General features: G+C 40.6%; 1 long non-coding RNA gene across 1 annotated transcript in view; it reads right to left on the bottom strand.

The window, feature by feature from the left end:
* LOC148901784 (uncharacterized) overlaps positions 1-20,862 on the bottom strand; it is a 49,454-nt gene extending 28,592 nt beyond the window's left edge. Inside the window, exons 1-2 of the long non-coding RNA XR_016117923.1 lie at positions 20,631-20,862; positions 19,802-20,032 (exon numbers count right to left, since the gene is read on the bottom strand). This is a non-coding gene — a long non-coding RNA (uncharacterized LOC148901784). The remainder of the gene's footprint in view (positions 1-19,801; positions 20,033-20,630) is intronic.
* Between the last annotated feature and the right edge of the window lie 322 nt (positions 20,863-21,184).

Raw genomic sequence — 21,184 nt, forward strand, 5'->3', positions numbered from 1 at the left:
CCCATGGTCATATCGCTTACTTCTTCACGTCCCGGTTTTTTAGGACAATCGCGTGGAAATGCATCCGTAACCCAATATTGCAACCCGTGCCAGAGATTCGAGTTTGGAGTCTCGGTTTGGAACTGGTTTTTCTCAGAAAAAAAACATGAAAGGAGCTAACAGTTAATATGCTTTCTTAGGTATCGTCAAAACTTTGCAGTACTGCTGCGTGTTTAAATTATTAAAAAAAGTATTAGTAATATAATACAATGGAATGTGTATAAAAAGTAGTTAATTTATGTATGTATGTATGTATGTACGTACGTACGTACGTACGGACGGATGGACGGATGGATGGATGGATGGATGGATTGAAATGGATTGCATTGGATTTGCCTTTATTAGTGTTGCAGTTGAGAAATTGACATTTTCTACTTTCATTTCTTTCATAACTTTGCTGCTGGGAAATATAAATTTCTCCACTGCGAGACTAATAAAGGCAAATCAAATCCAATTTCACAGCAGCAAAGTGATGAAAGGAATGAAAGTAGAAAAACAAAATACATGAGCTGCTGGAAAGGCAGCCACTCTCGCAGCGCCGTCTTGAAGTCAAAAGAACAAAAAAAACTAAATAACAAATAATATGACAACACAAAGACAATATGACAAGTCAATCATTCTTCAACACTTTCTGTACCCTCTTTGTTACATGAAGCAGTTCTAGATGAAAAAGGAGATCATTTATTTATTTATTATTTATTTATTTATTTATTCATTCAGTCATTTATTTGTTTATTTGTGTATTCTTTCTTTCTTTCATTTATTTATTTATTTATTTATTTATTTATTTATTTATTTATTTATTTATTTATTCATTCACCCTTAATGGGAAAAGCCGAAAGGAAAAGAAGAAAGAAGATTTATTTACATATTTATATGTTTGTGTATTTGTTTGTTTACTTTATACTTTATCTATTTATTTATTTTTTGATTGCTTGATTGCTGATTTTTAAATGTGTTGAAAGAACATGGGATTGAAATTTTACTAAATAGGCAAACAATGACTTTTTTGCACTATGTTGACATATACACATAAGGTTGAACCGAGTCTGCTGCTCCAACTGAAGTAATTTTCACCACAGTAGAATCTGCCAGTCCTCACTGCCTGCCCGTTTATCTTGAAAATGCAATTGTGGGTGAAGCTTGCCACCACTTCACTCAAAATAGTAAAAGTCATTGAAGAAAAATGTTTCCCACATGCTATCAATTAATGTTAATACCCCCCCAAAATCACTTGATTAGAATATCCTGCTTCAAGATATCAAGTACGTTCAACACATACTGTAAGAGATTATTTCTCTTTTGTAGACTCTCTCCAACCTTAAAAATGGATTCAAGTGGATTATACGAATCCCAAATGGGCCAACGTTGAGCCTTTTGCACCACTTAAAGGGCAACCGACGTCTCCGGACAAGTTGTGTCCATAATTTGTAAACTGGCATCAAATGACTTCTACTGAGCGTATTTTAATAAGATTCCACCGCATATAGCTATATTTTACGTTTTAAGACTCGCACGGAATATTCAGGAAGTCTTGTCTTTGAGTTAGTGACGAGTCCGTACGTGACATCACTAAAGGAATGCCCCTGACTGAAAAAAGACGCATTGTAGCGGTCCTTCCACCACGTGAATATATTTTCCTGTACTTGTTTGGTCTGGGGACCTCGTGTTGCACCCAAAACTGCAAATTTCCCCATTGCGGGACGAATAAAGGTATTCTGATTCTGATTCTGATTCTGAAAAGCCGCCAGAAGACGGCGTCCAAGTTCCATATAAGGAATTTATCAGCCTGTGGAAACGGAGGTGGCCACAGGAGGTCGCCATTTTGTGCCTCTTTTCCGGTGAGACATTTCCCCTCAATGTTGCCTCATAATGGCACGGAATAAATTCTTTAATCGATTGCAAACATGTATGCTTTCCTCTTCAGAACTATTTGAATCATATTCATAACTGGATGTGTAACAAGAAAGCATACTCTCCGAATCTGAAGCCATTGTTTTGATTCACTAGCAATGCAAGACGTCTTTGCGTGACGTCACGAACTGGGGTCGGGACTATCTGAAAATGCCCAATTCGCAGCTCAATTTTCTGCAGATTTTGCACAGTTTAACTCAGTTTTATTGGTGTTTTGCAGTTGAATAAAAATATCATACTGCGTGTTTTGGGTATTTTAGATGCTATAAAACGGTTTTCTGATGTCAGTTAAGAAACAAAAAAGTGATGTCGGTTGTCCTTTGAAGCACCCACATGCTGCATTGAGCACACCATCAACGATAAGAAGAGCGAGCTCAGACTTGACAATTTTGTCCTTATCAAGTGGGTGTCAAGTGGGTTATCAGCAGTGGTGTACCAAATTTTGTGCGGTGTGATATGCGTTAGGATTATTTTCCTGCCTAATAAAAAAAAAATCATATGCATGCATCAGAGTAAACTGTTCAACGGATGGGAGGAGATGCTACTGCATAAGCTGGATCAAACAGGCGGGCCGTGGAATGATTCACTTGGACGGCCCGAGCCAAAGTGATTTCCACCTGCCTGTCAGCACATTCTCACCGTTGTGCACGTCGCGGCACGTGTTTTTATTTGGCTTGTTGCCTCCATTCCTGCAGAGCCATCATTACCAGAACTCTGCGTAATTAGATCATCAACAGACGGCGAACATGAATTAAGGCAACGCTCATGGGAAAAATGTGAAGGACTGTTCACTTGATGTGCACACACACACAGTAACCCGTTTTGGCCACTAGTGGGGGCTGGTGAACAGATGACTCCACTCCCTCCCTTGCGGGCTGCGGGCATGGATTGAAAAAAATTGTTTGCACAGTGCGAGCAACGAACAGTGATTTTTTTTTTCTTTTTTGGAAAGGTTTGTTTAAAGACACGGGTTAATACACCAAGAGGCAGGTCTGCAAACAATCGATGAAGGGCTCGGTGTGAAGTTACACACATGCAGACTGGGGACGATGAGGAGTCCGTAAACACTTTTTCCTTTGGCCATACCAAACTATTCCTTTTTTCTTATGTGTATAGTGATTTTTAAGCTAGGAACGTGCTCATGGTTGACTTTTTGAGTTAAAGTTAAAGCATACACAGCAAATAATTAAAACATGGTTGTACCTTAATAATTTACAATATTAGTTTTTGAGTATGTTTTTTTTAAGCATGTTCGTATGCTTCAAATAATTGTTCCATTGATTTGTACATGGCATTTTATCATATGTATTATGTTTACGGTTACTTTCCTATCCACATCCAAATTATTAGTCGGTGTGTGAACCTGTGCAACCTCATGTTATCACATTAATGGGGACGTGGGTGTGGTGTTCTGTCAACTCAACTCTCAACTCAACTGTATTGGTAGAGCACTTGAAAACAAACATGACTGTTAACAAAGTGCTTGACATGGCGCAAATATCATTTCTCAAACAATACGTAATTCATAATGACAAAAGTAAAAAGGACAAAACAGTCAAACTAAGATCAAGCCTGAGTTAATCTATCTATCTAACTATCCACCCATCAAAACTGTCGTTCCCACGCTGCACACGCCTTGAGTCACATACTGCGGTCCACCGCCTGGCCTCATGTTTATCCACCCAAACAACCCCACAGGCTCAAAATGTGACTCGGGAGTGAAGTCATGAAGAAGTTAGAGGAGAGAAAAGGAAGGGGGTTGAATTTTCAAGGCTTCAACTCTCCCTCTTCAACTCTTCCCGTCACCTAGGAAGACAGTAAACGTGCCTCAAGTTGGCGGGAAGGACAAAGAACACGACACTGTGAGGTGCAAGCAAGCTAGCGCTGGGGAAAGGAAACAAGTTCTAACTCTTCTAAGTCTGTCAAATTGAATTCAATGTAAAAAAAGTCATGATTTAATATGAAGATTTCAAACTGGTCCAAATTTTAAATTCAGCAGGCGTCAAAGGTCAGTATATGCGGGACCAGATTTATATGTTGTTTTTTTTAATATGAGTCATCGTTTGGACAATTATTTGCCTTACACTTACAAAGAAACAAAATTGCAATCACAGCATTGCATGAAGGTAAAAGTAAACTCAGTCAGACTCACTTCAAAACAAATCAACAATATATGTTGTGCATTTAAAACAATTACACAATTTTATCTTAAACTACCTTATTTCTAACACAAAATCCAAAACGCTAAAGACAGGCGAATGAATCCCATTAATAATGACACCGTTAAAACCCTTTAAGCATTGACTATTTGAAAGCAAACACTGCACCAATACAAAAAACAGAGCCATGCATTTTTTATCCTCCTTGAAGAATGACTTAGGTCACTGGATGGTCGGTATAATACAGCTCCCAGGTGGCCAAAGCGCACACAACCAGAAAGAGCAGTACAGTGTACTTATTGTGGTTATAAAAAGAAAGTGATAAAAAAATAAATAAATTTCATCTGTGCTGTATGTCATGCATATTAGCATATTTGACAATAAAGATGACTTTGACTTTTTGACTTTGATAAATACATTGAAAAAAAATGTATTTTTTTTTTTGAAAATGCATTACAGAAAATAGATGCAAACATGGATGCACTACGACTGCAAAAACACATTTTCCTCCAGGCCTCGACTTAACACGATGTAATTGATTTTCCCTGAAGCTGTCAGTAATGCAAGTGAAATGCATGCTGGATTGGTTTGTCTTTCCATTTTCCCGGTAGATGCATGACTTGTTCCCTGAACTTCCTTATGAGACACACCTGGCAACCTGGCAAAAATACTTGGTGAAGCATTAAACACCAGATAGGCAGCATACCAAGAAAACAACACGTCGGTAATGTATTTTGAATAACGTTCTGTAGTGCTTGCCAATTTTCCCGTCGAAAAATCACAAATGACAAATGTCAGCCTTGATAGGTTTTGAATCCCGCTCAGTTTTTCAGGTTTTTATCGAGGCATGAGGACATGAGAAAAATGTCACAAAAAAAAACAACTAACGAAACAAAAAATGCTCTTCATCATTAGATGTATGACAAAAATTGCTATTGTTGACATGGACTAAATACATGAATGTGTGCAAAATATGTGCTTCATGTATTTAATGTTTGATTCTAGACTCAATGTACAGTATCTACTAAATATCTACCATCCTGAAGGGTTTAAACTAAAGGGATCAAACACAATAACTCTATGTCGTGATTTTTTTCCAGTGCAAAAAAACTTTGATGCATTGAAAGGACAATTCAATGACGGCAAAACTGCTCAACATGAATTCAAGTGCAATAACACATTTTGTACAATTTTTCACAAAAATCAACTCACACAAAACATGTTTGTCCTTTTATTATTCCTCAACTTCAACAAAAAAAAATATACAGACTAGTCATGTGGGTGTATTGAGTGACATGAGACCCAGTATCAGCAGAACAAAGACATGTTCAGCAAAAGTCCAGATAGTCGTAACAAAACAAATGTACATCCTGTCAAAAGGAACGCCTTTAAAATAAAGGTGTGTGAATAATAGTTCCACCGTGCTATACTTGGTACTATTTCTGTAATTTGGGCTTTTTTGACGGAATGTGTGACCTTAATATTGGCCACGTGAAAGCTCTGCAATGATTCCAGAAAATGTGTGAGTTTTTTTCATAAATATATAAATTCAGTCATCCATTTTCTGAAACGCTTTATCCTCACAAAGGTCTCAGGGGAGTGCTGGAGCCTATTCCAGTGGGGATACCCTGAACCAGTTGCCGGCCAATGGAAAAAGCAATCCGCGCTCACACTCGGGACAGTGTTAATTGTTTAAATCAGCCTGTCATGCATGTTTTTGGAATGTAGGAGGAAACCAGAGTACATGGAGAAAACCCACACGGGGCCAGGGAGAACATGCAAACTCCACACAGGTAGGCCGGAGAGGGTTTGAACTCACGGCCTCTGACTGTGAATTCAGCGTGCGAACCACTCGACTGCCTATGAGATACGATCAGACATACCTTTGATAAGATATGGTGATACAGCATAAAACCTTCAAGGGGCTGTGAGTGATCTTTACACTGATTTCCTGGCGTGAAACACATTACACACGCTCAGGTGTGACTCACCTCAAAACAAGTGCAGCCTCAAGGGCAGCGCAGTCACGAACATCAAACAAAGCAATCACCACCGTAAAGCTCTTTTCTGTCGAGTTGGGTAGTCGACTTGCCCGGTGACAGTTGGGACTTAAAAAACATACCAGACAGCAAACTGACAAGAAAGGCCCCGTGTGGGACGACTCTCTCCTGGGCAAAAACCACACATGTGATAATGAGTCGGCGGCGTACCTACGAATACATAGGCGGTAATGCCTTGAAGGGGAAAATAATGACGTCAAATATGCTAACCAGAAGTCTACCGTTCTGCCTGACACAGTGATACCCAACTCATTCATAACCAAAGTGTGACTGTGCATTAATAAAATATTAGTCTGAATAATTGTTTGGGCGATATTGTCTTGATTTCCATGGCAGCGTGTGTCTGGCAAATTGGCCGTTGAGGCACATGGCGGGTGTGTCTACTACAGCTCTCTATAAAACCCTTTTTTTCCTGTGGTTTTTTTCCTTTTTTGCATTCACCTGTATTATACGGTCTTAAAAAAACAATAATATGATCATAATAATTATATATTGTTTGGTGGTTCCTTGGCTTAATCAAGACCAGGACTGAATGCAGATAAGTGTACACCAGTCTTTAAAAATAGCACAAGGGGGAGGGGAGACTTTCATTTAACTGATAGACAAATGACAAGTCATTCGCATGCGTGTGTTGGTGTTTACAGTGTGTTTATGTCGGGGAGGACCGTGTGAATGTCGCCTGATTGTGTCAAACGCTGACGCATGGCAGGAGTGTGTGACGGCTCCATGATCCGAGACGGAGACACACACAGCCAAGCCATGACAAGAATGTGTACCGGCGTGGGAGTATAGAAGTTGCAAGCAGGCATGGCATGGCAGCAAAAAAAAATGTATAGAAATGTATAGCACAATATTGGACAACTTGTTACAAACTGAGAACATTTCATTATCACAATGATGTACAATGCTAAATAAAGTATTTGTGATTCACTTCACTTGATTTTGAGTTAGAAAAGGTTGATACTTATATTTACATGCAATAAAAGTGTAGAGAGTTCCTCCCGCCTTTGAAAAACTCAATGTCATGAATAGGATGTCATTTACGGTTTACAACCATCAATAGAATATCATAATATCCTATAATTGAGGCGCGTTGTTCGATTTGAGCTTTAGCCTTCCTGTGTGGAGTTTGCTGTTCTCTGCGTGCCTGCGTCGGTTTTCTACGGGTATTTTAGTTCCCTCCGACATTTCAAAAACATGCATGGCATGTTAATGGAACACTCTATACTGTCCCCAGGTGTGAGTGTGAGTGCAGATGGTTATTTGTTTATGTGTGTTTTGCGATTGGCTGGCAACCAGTCCAGGGTGTACCACACCTACTACCCAAGAATATCTGGGATCGGCTCCAGCACGCCTGCGACCCTTGTGAGAAAAAGCAATTAAAATTCAAAATGTTCCATTAACCTGCCATGCATGTTTTTGGAATGTTGGAGGAAACCGGAGGACCTAGAGAAAATCCACGCAGAGCACAAGGACAACATGCAAACCTCACACAGGAAGGCTGGGTGTGGAATCAAACTCAGTACCACTGCACTGTGAGATCAACGCGCAAACCACTGGGCCAACAGTTCGCTCTATTGTAAAACAATGCAAGGATTATTTGCATTGCAATAGATGAAAAAAATAAAAATAAATAAATAAAGAAACAAATAAATAAATAAATACATACATAACTGCTGCATGAACATGTGATTGCTCATTGCTAACATGTAATGGGACGCCACAGATTGTCTAACCAAGATTAGCATAAATATTATGGGAAGAAAAGGGCTCATCTTCAAACAACTGCTTCTTAATACACACGCAGCTACAACACATACAAACAGCATACAGATTTACTCTCAGTGTCAGACCTCAGCCAAAGCCATCCAACCATTGTCGATAGCGCTTGTCCTTAGTGAGGTCCCAGGGCAGCCGGAGTTGGCTTAGGATGAGAGGGAGAGTACACCCGAGACCAAGGGTGTCAAACTCATTTCTTGCCAAGGGCTACATCGTAGTTATAGTTTCCTCTCGGGGGCCATTATGAATTTGGGGAAGCCATTAGTATGTTTAATCCGATCCACATATAGAGTGCACAAAAAAAATTAATGAATAAATAGTTTTCAAATTTGAAGTTAAGAATAATGACTGTAATTGTGGATTACATGGGACAATTTGACATTTTGGTTCGGATTTTAGCAAGCATCAGGGAATTTCACAAGTTTGATTTGCTGTCGTGGTCCGAATAAAATGATGTGGCAGGCCAGATTTGGCCCCCAGGCCTTGACTTCGACACCCGTGCCCGAGACTAATTTCCAACCACTCCCATGTCATTTTTGTGCCACTCAATTTTCATTAATTACTTTGTCAAATTGAACAGTTTATCCCATACCCAATGTGTCATCTCTTTGGCAGTAGCCTACCAACGCCCTCAATTGCTATGTTTTTAACAGACAGCATAAAGAAAAAAAAAGATATATTTTTTGGCATCCCACCCAAAATCAATTTGATTCTCGATTCCTGTTGACAAACACAACAAAACAAACGTTTTGATGGAAGCAACTAAGTAACCACAATTGCTGTAATTTATACCTTGAAATGCTTACAAGTACAAATTAGGGGCTGTAATGAGTGACTGCTGGGCTGTGCTCAGCCCTCAAAAGTGACTAAACTAATAGCGAGTCAAAAAATAATAATCAAAAGAGGGTTGCATAGCTCATGCTCTACAGTGCAGAACATTAAGGAATGTATCAAGCCATATGAGGTGTTGCACGAAAATGCAAGGAAGCTCCTCAAAGCTGATCAGAAACTGAATTGCCCCCCAAAAAACATGACGCCTCATTCATATCGTGCACAATAAAACCTTTTTCTTTAGATGGCTGTAAATGCAGCAAATACAAATGAAAGAAACTCACATTGGTGTGTGTGTGCATGCGTGTGCATCAGTGTGTGTATCAGCCATGTCTGCAGGGTGAGGTGGTGCCTAATGCTTTGGCAGCAGGTCTGGCACGTCTTTCAGGCCCAAACCTGCTAAGGGGGTGAAAAAAGAGGAAGAGACTCATCACATATTGGCGTTGAGTATGACAGCCAGGGAGCCATACGTTTCACTTGATTGCATGCCCCTTAAAAGCCTAAACCTCACTGCAGTCATTTTGCTCCCTTGTCGTTTGTACGCAGTTTTGCGCCTGAATGTCGCAAGATGATCGTTCAAAGCAGCAGCGTTTCGCAACCGATTCAAAAGGCCTCAGAGAACAAAATGTGCAGTGTGTTCACGAAAAGACAGTTAAAACTTTTAAAGACAGAGAGAGCAGAAGAGTTCATCTCTGAAGTTCGCTCGTAACCTCCGAAAAATAAGCCAAGTAGTAAAATTATAGAGGAGCTCGCTATGATGTCCTTTCAGGACCATCCTAACACATTACAGGGTCGGTGCTGCTCAAATATTGTTTGCACCAACATTTTATTTTATTTTATTTGTTCACAAGGCACACCACCGAACAACATCGTGACCATACTGAAATAAAGACAAACTGGTCATCAGTGACATATGACAATTTATTTGTATGTTTGGTCACGATTAATCATTGGCATGATTAGATCAATAAAGACACACACAAAAATATGCTGTTTCGTTTTAAAGTCTAAATTTAGGAAGTAGTGACAAGCAATAAATTATATTTTTCCAGTGTTGAATATAGTATTATATGTATTTAGTCAGTGACATGTTGTCAGTGGAGGCGGGTGGGGGTCAGCCGTACGATGGGTGGACGGACGGACGGGCGGACAGACAGACAGACAGACAGACAGACAGACAGACAGACAGACAGACAGACAGACAGACAGACGGACATACATACATAACATTTCTATATTGTTTGTACCATCACATTATTTTCCTTTGTTTGTTTTTGTACTTTTGATAAGATCAAATTTTTTGGGGGGGATATTGTTTTGTTGGGTAGTCCATTTTTTTGGTTTAAAAAAAACTAACCATGATTTGGGACATGAAACTAAACATTAATTAATACATTGGAAAATTTGAAGTGGTGAAGTCAAATTGATTCTCACCGCATGTCATTATATGTAATAACATTCAAGGTGTTGTTATTGTGCACCGATTCAATGGAATGGCCTGGTCGCATCCATCCATTCATGCATCCATTTTCAACACCCTGAACTGGTCGCCGGACAGTCACAGCCATTCGCACCCAAATTCACACCATCAATGATCCATAGCTGCTCACACACAATTGAGGCGAGTGTACCACGACAGGATCAGCGACAGGCCTGAACACAGACCCCCCCCCCCCACGAAAAATATGTGCCTTGTCTTAATTAAAGCTGGGAAATTGCACTAGTACACCCTGCCGCTCATTAACAGTAGTTAATAATAATAATAGTGATAGTTGTCTTAGCTCATGACAGTTGCGAAACTTGTTTGTTTCTGCCTTGGCACTGCGCTCCGGAATGTGTGGAAAGTGTTTTTGGTAAACAGTTTCCACATCGGAATGGAGCGTTTTCACGTCATGAATGTCAGGTCGATTAAGAGCTTTTGCCCATGACAAGTGTTCCATGTCAGCATGTGAGCTCCTCAGTCATCGAGAAGCTTTAGTCTCCTCCATTCCATGCTACATTTTCCCAATGAGCTAAAAATGTCTGCCTGCAGATGAAAGGATTTCCTGAATCACATCCATATACGTCGACGGGATAATACCTCCAACTGATGCCGGTGCACCTTTAAAAGGGTGTATGTGTCGCCCCAGGCGGGCAATCACTCTACAATGTAACCACGGCACAAAAGTGACATTAGCGAGTGTATCAACCGCGTAACTTCAAAGGAAATCTCCATTCAGGCAGCCATAAAAGAACGTCTCATGCGAGCCCCTGTTACGCCGGCGGATTAGCAAGGGGGAACAGGTGAAGTCCTGTGGCAACACACGTTTGCTCAGCTGTGCGTTATTCTGCATGGCGCCGCGCCCTAGTAAACCAAGGCTTGGGAACTATCGCTCAATTTTGCTCTTTTCCCACCCTTCATCTTGTTGTTCTTGTATTTACACAGGTGAAAGGACCACAGTCCTCCAATTGGTGTGGGCCCAGTTTGTCTGGCTCCTGGAAGCTGTTCACCTGTGCGCGGAGGATGGATGGATGGATGGATGGATGGGGCTGGGTGGATGGGTGGATGACAGCAAAGGTGGGAGGATCTTTCCAACTGACATTTTTGTCCGGAGAGACAAACAGCAATTGGGGTGTGCTGTCACTGAGTGATGCACGAAAGAGATCATTTGTCATAATGGCCTGTTAGCTGAATTGAAAGAGGGGCAGGGGTTGTGGGGGCAGCGATGAGGTGGCGCTAGATGTAATCCTTTGCGCAAATTTGTACAAGTATGAATACTTGCCATACAGTCATTCAACCACAATGACAGACTCATTAGAGGCCAATAATCTTGCTTCGGGTCAGCATTAAATCTGGTTGAAGAGACAATCAAAAACATTCAGAATTGGTTTTGTTTTTAACGTTTCTTTTTAAGATATTTGCTGAAAATGTGCAAAGGGGAGAAGCCCATAATATTGATATAATGAGCCACAGTGTATTTCATGAAACAACAGCTTGTTGGCGTGTGGCTTAAAATAACAGACTTGGAACCTGTTGTGATTCACAACAGGTTCCACGCCATCATACAGTCTAAAAACTCATCAGCACTTATCCAGCACAATGGCAAAAAAGAAATTAGCTCAACATACCTTACATCCTTAAAAATTCAACTTCCATTCAGATAGAATGGCAGCTTTAGAGTGTCTCATTGTTCGCTATGAGTGCATGCAGGTTACACAGAGAGTGGCAGAGGAGCAAGGAGGACAGGTATTTTTTTTCCAAAAGGGGGATTACAATGAGGGCATACATTTGTATTTTTTAATCTGACTTGACAGCCAGTGTGTGGACCAGGGTTTTACGCAAGCTTGGCCGCATTAGAGTGCCTCATCGTTGCAGAATAGATGAGCATCATGAGGACTCCATGTGATTTATTTTAGCCACTGAAGCAATGAGGCAGATATTTTTCAGTGGTCATATTTGTGAACATATTCAAATGACAGTTAACTTTGGTGTGGTTTCAACAAACGTTGGGGGCACGCCCATAGAGATATTGGATTGGTTTTTCATCATCATGACACATCATTTTATGAGTTGAGCAATTATTTACATTTGTCGTGATTATTAACAACATACTGTACATATCTGTGGTGTGTCAAATTTACAACACAATCAAAATAGTAGAATAGAAGGGGCTTTGGGTTCTGAATGGGCAGAAGTGAGTCAATTAAAAGAGAGTAAAAGAGGGAAAAGATGGAACCTGAAATGAGTGGGAAAAATCTGCTTTTGAACCTTGATCTGACTTCCCACCAAAGCTAAACATGTTCTTATTCTAACAACAAAGATGTGTGGAAAGCAAGTCAGTCGTTTTTGCGTAACCTCGTTCACGTACGAGGCACATAAAGATTTGTTGGGGCAGGACACAAAGCCGTCACACACAAACCGGGGCCAGGTGCGACGTAACAGAGATGTGTCGGGTAATTGTTGGGATGAAGGTGGAGCACCACGGGAGTGGTAAAAGTGAGATGAGCCGCGGTTTGCCCCCATCGGGCCAAAAGTTCAAAGTGAGGCAGGACAAACAGGTAACCTTAGACGCCATGTGCAACGCCCCTCACGTGTTCTGATCATTGTCTTTAGCCGGGCCTCAAGCTCGGGTTTCTGGAGCGCGCTGAGTTTCCTGGGATTGACCATCAACCCCCGCCCCCTGCTTCACCTCGGACCTCGAGCCCCACCCCTGCTAAAAGTAAACACGGCAATACAATAGGTGCGAGCGCACAGACATATAATGTCAATATGTGAACATTAGATAAACAACTCAACCTGAGCTCACACGCACATCTTGTGATTAATGGACCAAAAGGATAGGCAGCAAAAAAATAAAAAATAAATAAAAATGGCAGCCATTCCGGATAGATGGATGGGTGGATGAATTTGTCAATCTGTTCCGGCTGATTAATTGGCATATGTTAGTTCTTTTTAGAAATTGGACTTTATTTTTCTTACCCAATACATGACAAAGTAAAAAAAAAAGAAGTCAATTCATTTGACATGGATATGTTTTAATTACTTGGGCAATTAATCAGTGAGGTTATTTACCGGTAATTCATTATACATGCACGTATATGTTTTAATTACTTAGGTGAACAGAATTTATTTTAATTCAATCACGGTATCACTGTAATGCAAATTAATAACTAGAATGGAGCTAAGGAGAAAGGAGAAGGAAATCTTCCACCAAAGTAAAACCAAAATAAGCCTCACCAAAAATTTAAAAAGGGAAAAAAGGTCTGCATTGCATGTTTTTTTCCCTTGCCAAGCCTTTTCCACGAAGTATCACGACAATCCGCTGTAATCCCTCAACCAAACAAGAGCAGAGAGCAAGGAGTGACTGGCGGGTGGTGAGAATGCACACATTTGTGAGTCAAGTCAGATCCTCGTCGTTGGCAGGTGGTGTGGTATGCAGACTGAAATGTGACATCATGCTTCATCATGCAAAACTGGACAGACGAGTTGTCACTCAGCATAATTGTCTGATCTTAAGAAGGGTTGCTCAGTCACACAGGGACAGATGATTTGACAGAGGACATGTACACCCCAGGCAACATTCAGTATCTCCTTTATGCGCCTTTGCTGACTGTTTGTTTGTTAACCTCCCTCAGCATGTGCTACCGGGCTGATTTACGCACAAAATTTAACCTTGCTCATTCATTTTCTACTATATCATATTGTTCTCTTAGTTTTAATTAGTTTTACGAGTCAGTTTGCAGGTTTTCATTTTTTTTCTGGGACTGGAGAAAATGCATCATTTAGTTACATTTTTATTTCTGTCAACATTCATTTTTTTCCCGATCGATAGATCAATAGATACTCTATCCATCTATCTATCTATCTATCTATCTATCTATCTATCTATCTATCTATCTATCTATCTATCTATCTATCTATCTATCTATCTATCTATCTATCTATCTATCTATCTATCTATCTATCTATCTATCTGTTGTTGTACTTTTGGTAAGATCAAAATGTTTTTGTTCCTTTTGTTTTGTTGGGTCTACCATTTTTCTGTTTAAAAGCTAACGGTGATTTGGGACACTAATTTATTTTTACGCATAGTAATCTGATCAATGGGGATGCCCCGGCCCCTATTTTCAAAAGTAAATTTTTAGGTGGAATCATTCGAATGCATTGATTTGCTTGGAAAATCCTGATAAACGCACGGTTACTTATTACGTATCAGATCAAAGTTGGCTTTTGGATCAAGTCAATGTTCTCCTTTGCATCTGTGAGCCCCTCCATAGCCCCAGGGTGCCGCATGGAGGTGCGAATGCTAACACGGCTCAATCTGTATGCCGCAGAGAAAAAAAACAATCCATGCTAATCTGCCGCCACAGACAGGAGTCCAGTTAGGCCAATCAGCGGAGGAATCATCTGAAACGGCGGGAGCTCACACAAGGCCAGATCGAGGAGCCTGATTGCGGCACGGGTGATTTGCGGTGACAGAACAATGATGGCTGCCCGGTTCGACGTTGGACGAGGCTGCGCCATAAACTCACCTGAGACTCTCAGACCAAAGTTTTGCATCAAGTACCTGAAAGCAGTACTTGGGTCAAATTACTGTATCTTAATAGAAAATACTTTGGTTGTAAAAACAGTATTTTGCATTTAACCCTTTATTCCACTCTGTAACCTGATAACATGACAAGGTGTCAACTGTGGTAACTATCCCTGAAAAGGTAAAAATATCATAATAGTTGTTGAAAATGTAAACTACAGTAAAGTCTCGTTATATCGATATCGGCTATATCGATAGTACCGCTTATTACGATATTATTTTCGTTTCCCTTGCACATTTCTAGTCTTTTTATGTATAATTAGTACCGTTTAGTACGATACCCGGTTATTACGATAATCCGGTTATTACGGTGCTCCTTTTCATCCCCCGCCGGCCATTTTTGTTGTTTACATCGATATATCCGTCGCGCCATTGGTCAACTTGGTCACGTGTCTTGTTACGTGAGCCGCCATCGGTCGCGCCATTGGTCGACTTGGTCACATGAGCCGCCATCGGTCGCGCTATTGGTCGACTTGGCCGTGTGACTTTGTCACGTGACACGCCATCGGTCGCGCCATTGGTCAACTTGGTCACGTGTCTTGGTTACGTGTCACGCCATCAGTCGCGCCATTGGTCGACTTGGTCAGGTGACTTGGTTACGTGCCCAGCACCCGTGTAGCAGAGCCATTTTCATTTTCAGACGCTAGCTCGTGTGTAGCAGACGAGATTGAAGTGTTTGTGTTAAAAGGTAAAAATGGGAAGCAGAAGAAGATTGATGACTTTTTTAAATTGTATACATAATACAGTAAGATGTAAGCGTTGCAGTTTCCCTGTTGTGTTATGTACATGCCCACTGTACTGTATATGAATGCAATCGTTTTTTGCAACAATGTTTCTTGTTTTGTCTGCTGAAGCGCGATGATTTTGAAAATTATTAACATTCCATACTGTGTATTAAAGGACAGCCGATGTCACTTTTTATTCAAATGCAAATAAAAATGACTTCACGCCAAGACGTCTTGCATTGCTTGTGAATCCAAACAATGGCTTCAGATTCGGATAATATGCTTTCTTGTTACACATCCAGTTATGAATATGTTTCAAATACACTGTAGTTCTGAAGATTAAAGCATACATGTTTACAATCATTAAAGAATTATATGTGCCATTTTGAGGCAACATTGGGGGAACAAAAAAGGGAGCTAATGGCCAGCTCCGTTTCTTATATGGCGCTTGGCTGCCCTCTTTTGGCGGCTTTTGTTTAATGCAGTTCGGCGCAGGATCGGATATATCGATAGTCCCGGTTATATCGATATTTTTTCGGACTGCCTTGAGTATCGATATAACGAGACTTTACTGTATTTTTTGATAATTAAGCATTTAGACTTTCCGTTATGTTGGCATCATTTTCAATTTTATATTTCTGACAAAGTTGATTTTGTTAACATCAATGGTGTTCAGTAGCTAAAGATCTGTATTTTAGCCAGCACACAATAGCCTCGCTGTCAGGTGAGTAATGTGCCTCAACAAGCTCACAATCGAACTAATAGTGACTAACAAATACTGTTAGAACATACGCATGACAATTAAAATATGTATTTAAATTATGAATTCCACAGGAGAAATACAAGATACATTTGACTGACATGAAAATTCTATCTTAGCACAATAACCAAAGTTGTCGTAGCAGTACTCAGTTACAGATTTCTTTGGCCTAAAAGTGGTTCACTTTGTTTCCTTCTCCAAGGTAACAGGCAGGTTGGTGGGGTGTTGGGTCAGAGCTTGCCAAGGTTTTCACCTAAACATGCCCCCGGGGCTCGCATTTGACCCTCCGCATTTCAACCAAAACAACACAGCAAGCTATTTCCTATGAACTGGGACCAGATAAAACAGGGAAGCTTCCTAGCGCCCCACAGCACAATATGGTAATGCCACGGGAAAGCCCGAGGTTTGCATGAATTGATGTTTGAAGGGGGGAGGGGGTGGTGGCTCGGATGTTAAAGGACAACCGACGTCTCCGGACAAGTTGTGTCCAGAATTTGTAGAATGGCTTCAAATGACTTCTACTGAGCGTATTTTAATGAGATTCCACTGCATATAGCTATATTTTACGTTTTAAGACTCGCGCTGAATATGCCGCAAGTCTTGTTTTTGAGTTGGTGACGAGTCTTCACCCTACCTCACTGAAGGAACGCCCCTGACCGAAAAAAGGACACATTGTAGCAGTCCTTGCATTTTGCTGTACTTTGATCTGAAAACGTCATGTAGGACCAAGAAGAGACAGAAGAGGGCGACAATGCTCCATGTAAGGAATTAATCAGCATGTGGAAAGGGCTGATTAATTCCTTACACGGCTTTGTCGCCATTTTCTGCCTTTTTTGGGCGCCACATTTCCCACCCCTGATGTCTCAAAATGACACGGAATAAATTCTTTAATCGATTGCAAACATGTATGCTTTCTTCTTCAGAACTATTTGAATCATATTCATAACTGGATGAGTAACAAGAAAGCATATTCTCCGAATCTGAAGCCATTGTTTTGATTCTCGAGCAAGGCAAGACGTCTTGCCATGACACCACGAACATGGGGGCGGGACCTTCTGAAACTGCCCACTTCCGGTTTCAAATTGAAGTACTTTTTAGACACTTTAAGTCATTTTTATTGGTGTTTTGTATTTGACTAAAAATATCAAACTGCGTGTTTTGGGAAATTTAGATGCTACAAAACGTTTTTCTGATGTCAGTTAGGAAACAAAAAAGTGACGTCGGTTGTCCTTTAAGGGTGCATATGGCAGTTTTCTTTATATTGCCCCCGCCGTTTGATCTGCAGAGTCATCAATTGTTAAAGGGGTTGGACGCCCAAAAGTTGAACATTCACTTCAAAGTGACCCTCAAAAGATTTGGATTGGGGAAGGGGAGTGAGTAAAACGGATAAAATGTGAAAAAAAGAATGTATGTTGAGAACGGAAGGTTGGCACAAGCAACAATAGTTACTGTTTAATGTTGGACGTGTGCACTTTAATAGGTCTGGTGGTCTTTAATAAGTCATTTGGCGTCTGTGAATATCGGAGTTTGAGTTTCGACCGACCTTTGCTCATTTCACAACCAGCTACTGCCTTGTTCATTTTGCGACTTGTGAGTTTGAATGTTTGTCCTGGCCAATTATGTTGCTTTTTTTAAAATGATGGACACATTTAATGGATATACTTGACTTTGACAGCGGATTTATTTCCACTGTCATTTTTGAAAAGGTCAAACTGGCTTTGCGCGGTTACACTTGCATCATCAAAACTATCATAGGCAATGGAATTGTATCCCCATTTGGCCTGAGATGAACCAAAAGATATGTGATTCCATGACGCGTACAATAAGCCAATTGTGCCACTGCAAAACATTCGTTGGAAATCCAGCCAAAGGGGTGCTTCGGCAAGACCATTTATAAACGAATTCATCAGACTCTGAAATTGGCTAACCGCTTGCGTCAGGTTATGTTGTGCAATCATCACATCATCTTTCACTCTGTGCTCCTTCCTTTTAAGACTTTGGTTCAAGTGGCAGTCTCCAAATAATCAAAAGAGGCTTCTGGAGAAAATGTGGCGGCTAACCCGGCAAGAATTGAACCAGAAATGAAGCCGTTGTTTGTGGTGTGCCATCAGCCTCACGCCAAAGTCAAAAACACAAGAAATGAAAGAAGAGAAGAGAGAAATATTTGAGCAGAATAGTGCTATGTTGCATTTCTCTCTCTTTCTCTCTCTCTCTCTCTCTCTCTCTCTCTCTCTCTCTCTCTCTCTCTCTCTCTCTCTCTCTCTCTCTCTCTCTCTCTCTCTCTCACTCTCTCATACACTTACACACACACATGCGCACACACACGTAAGAAGTTAGCCAAGTGGCATTGGGTCATGCCACGTTCACATTCTTGATTGTCACGCCTTGTACACTTTAATATGAGTATTGTTCCAAAGAAGAAAAAAAATGAGCTCTGTGATGGTTCTCTTGCCCTGCCGCCAGGAAATTCCAAATGGTTGGACAGGCAACGGCTAACGCTTACGTAGTTGACGGGCTGTTGTGGTGTTTGTGCTTATTGTATGTGATTATGTACGTTGACTCTTACTTTAACCATGAATCGCATTTTAAAAAAGGTTTACAGACGATATTGTAGTGGAAAATTTGAAGCTATGTGCTCGCAAGTGACCTCGCTAACTTCCGGTGAAAGTTTTAGTTCATGTTTTTGGGGAGATTTTGGTTATTGACATTTTTGTATTTGTGTTGAACATTTAAAAAAGCAACAGATGATGTTCTTACAAGGACATCCTCGTCAGTGTAAACTAGCTAACAAGATTGGCAAAATTCCCTTCAAGATTTCAGGAGACGTAAAATCGAAACCCTTTCTAAGATTACGTTCAAAGTATATAATTCCTGATATATTTAAGTCATTTCAGCAGATAATGCCAATAGGAAGATCATGTGCCACGAAGCAAAAACAAGAATCATGCACCCCAAATGCGTGTACTTTTATATTGAAGTCGAGCTACCGAGTATATGCTACTTTTGCCGACAAAAATGTTCTTTTTGGGACTTTCAAAAGTTCTTTGCGACAAGAAACATTCAAGCGAACATCTGACAATGGTTTGATGACCATTTGACGAGCATTACGACATTACGATCCCTGGCCTTTCTGTGTGAAAATATATATTGCCTTATGCCCTTTTTCTGACATTTTTTTCCTCTGTCATCTTGGTGAGTGGTGAGCCGGTACCCTAGCACCCTCTGTTGGTCAGGTGCCACGGATCGTTAATCTCAACTGAGTATATAATTGCCTCATTGTTTTCTCTTCACATTGCCTAATCTTCTGAAACCAAAAAAATGTGACTGTCCTTTTTTAAAACTCATTAAAATAGTTTGGCATTTAAAAGTCACAATTAAGTTTGATTTCTCATCCTCCATGCATGTTGACAAGTGATGGCATTTAAAATAAATAAATAAATAAATAAAAATATAGGAAAGTCACCTGTGTTTTGTCAGAGTGAGGCAGCGCCCAGGCTTTCTCTAGCTGCCGGTCGTGCGTGGGAGTGGAGCGGCGCACTTTGACGTACGATACCTCACGCTCACTACGTTGCTCTCAGCGTACACAACAGGCAAGTGTGTACACGCACATGCGCAACCCCTTCGCCGTCGCCACCGCACAGAAGAAGCAGGTTTTGTTTGAATCAAATCCACCCAGGTTCATCGATTCTGAATTCTAAATGACAAAGCTCAGTGTTTCAAAAGTGGTTTTTGCATGTGAACACGACAGTTATATTCTCATTCACACCAGACGTGCTGTTTGTATGCGTATCCCAAATTTGTTTGGGTTTTGACTTTTCTAGCGGTGGGGAGGGGGGGTGCCGATAAAGCGCTGGTCAGACCTCTGACACTGTTTTTTTTTTTTCACTTCCACGAGGGAGTAGCATTTGCCTTTTTTGTACAGCCATTTCAAGCTCAAATAACTTTAGACCCATATAACTTAGGAATTAACTCTTTTTTTCTGATGAAAGATCTCTTCTTTCATCAGAAAAAAAGAGTTAATTGTAACATTGAATTGAATGTCTATGTACCCCGAAAACTCAATATTCTGTGGGTCCTGGAATTTAAGTGAAAATGACAAAAACCCTGCCACTGGAGTGGACACATTTTTGCACATTGTCTGGCAGTGAATGAGTTAATGCCCAAAATCTGTGCCCCCAGGTGGTAACAGTGGTAGTGGTGGTGAGCGATATTTTTCCAATGATGCATATGATCACAAACAAGAAAATATAGATCATGACATTATGTCGGATCCAAGTTTGAAAGAGTCCTACCTGCTCGCTTGGTTGACCCTGTGGTGGGAGTGCTGAGATAGATTTAACCCTTTCATGCACCCTGGAACCGGAAAACATGATAAGCTGTCCACTGGAGTCAACGCTGTCCCAGAAAGGGGTAGACTATGGAAAAAAGAAAAAACTGCTGTGTCAAGCAGGGGCTTTGTAAGTGCTCCCAACATGCTTCCCTTCTACCTCCCCGCAGATCGACATCACTGACTGTGACACCTATGCTCATTTTTCTGAACCACTTTAGGTAGTCGTTCCTGAACTAAATCATTTTCTTGAACATTTGGGTGTTTAACTCATTCACTGCCAGATTATGTGTAAAATGTGTCCACTCCAAGTGCCAGTTTTTTTTTTGTAATTTTCACTCAAATTGCAAGACCCACAGAATATTGAGTTTTAGGACTACATAAAGATTCAATGCAGCATAAGAAACCTTAGACTCTTTTCTTTTATCAGAAAAAAAAGAGTTAAATCCTTAATATTTTGCAACAATGATTTTTTTTTTTTTGCGATTAGTCGTCTTATTGTGTTTCAAGTTGAGAAAA

The sequence above is a fragment of the Hippocampus bargibanti genome, linkage group LG02 (assembly GCF_051943395.1).
Source record: "Hippocampus bargibanti isolate YZ-2025 linkage group LG02, ASM5194339v1, whole genome shotgun sequence".
Taxonomy (NCBI): Eukaryota; Metazoa; Chordata; class Actinopteri; order Syngnathiformes; family Syngnathidae; genus Hippocampus; species Hippocampus bargibanti.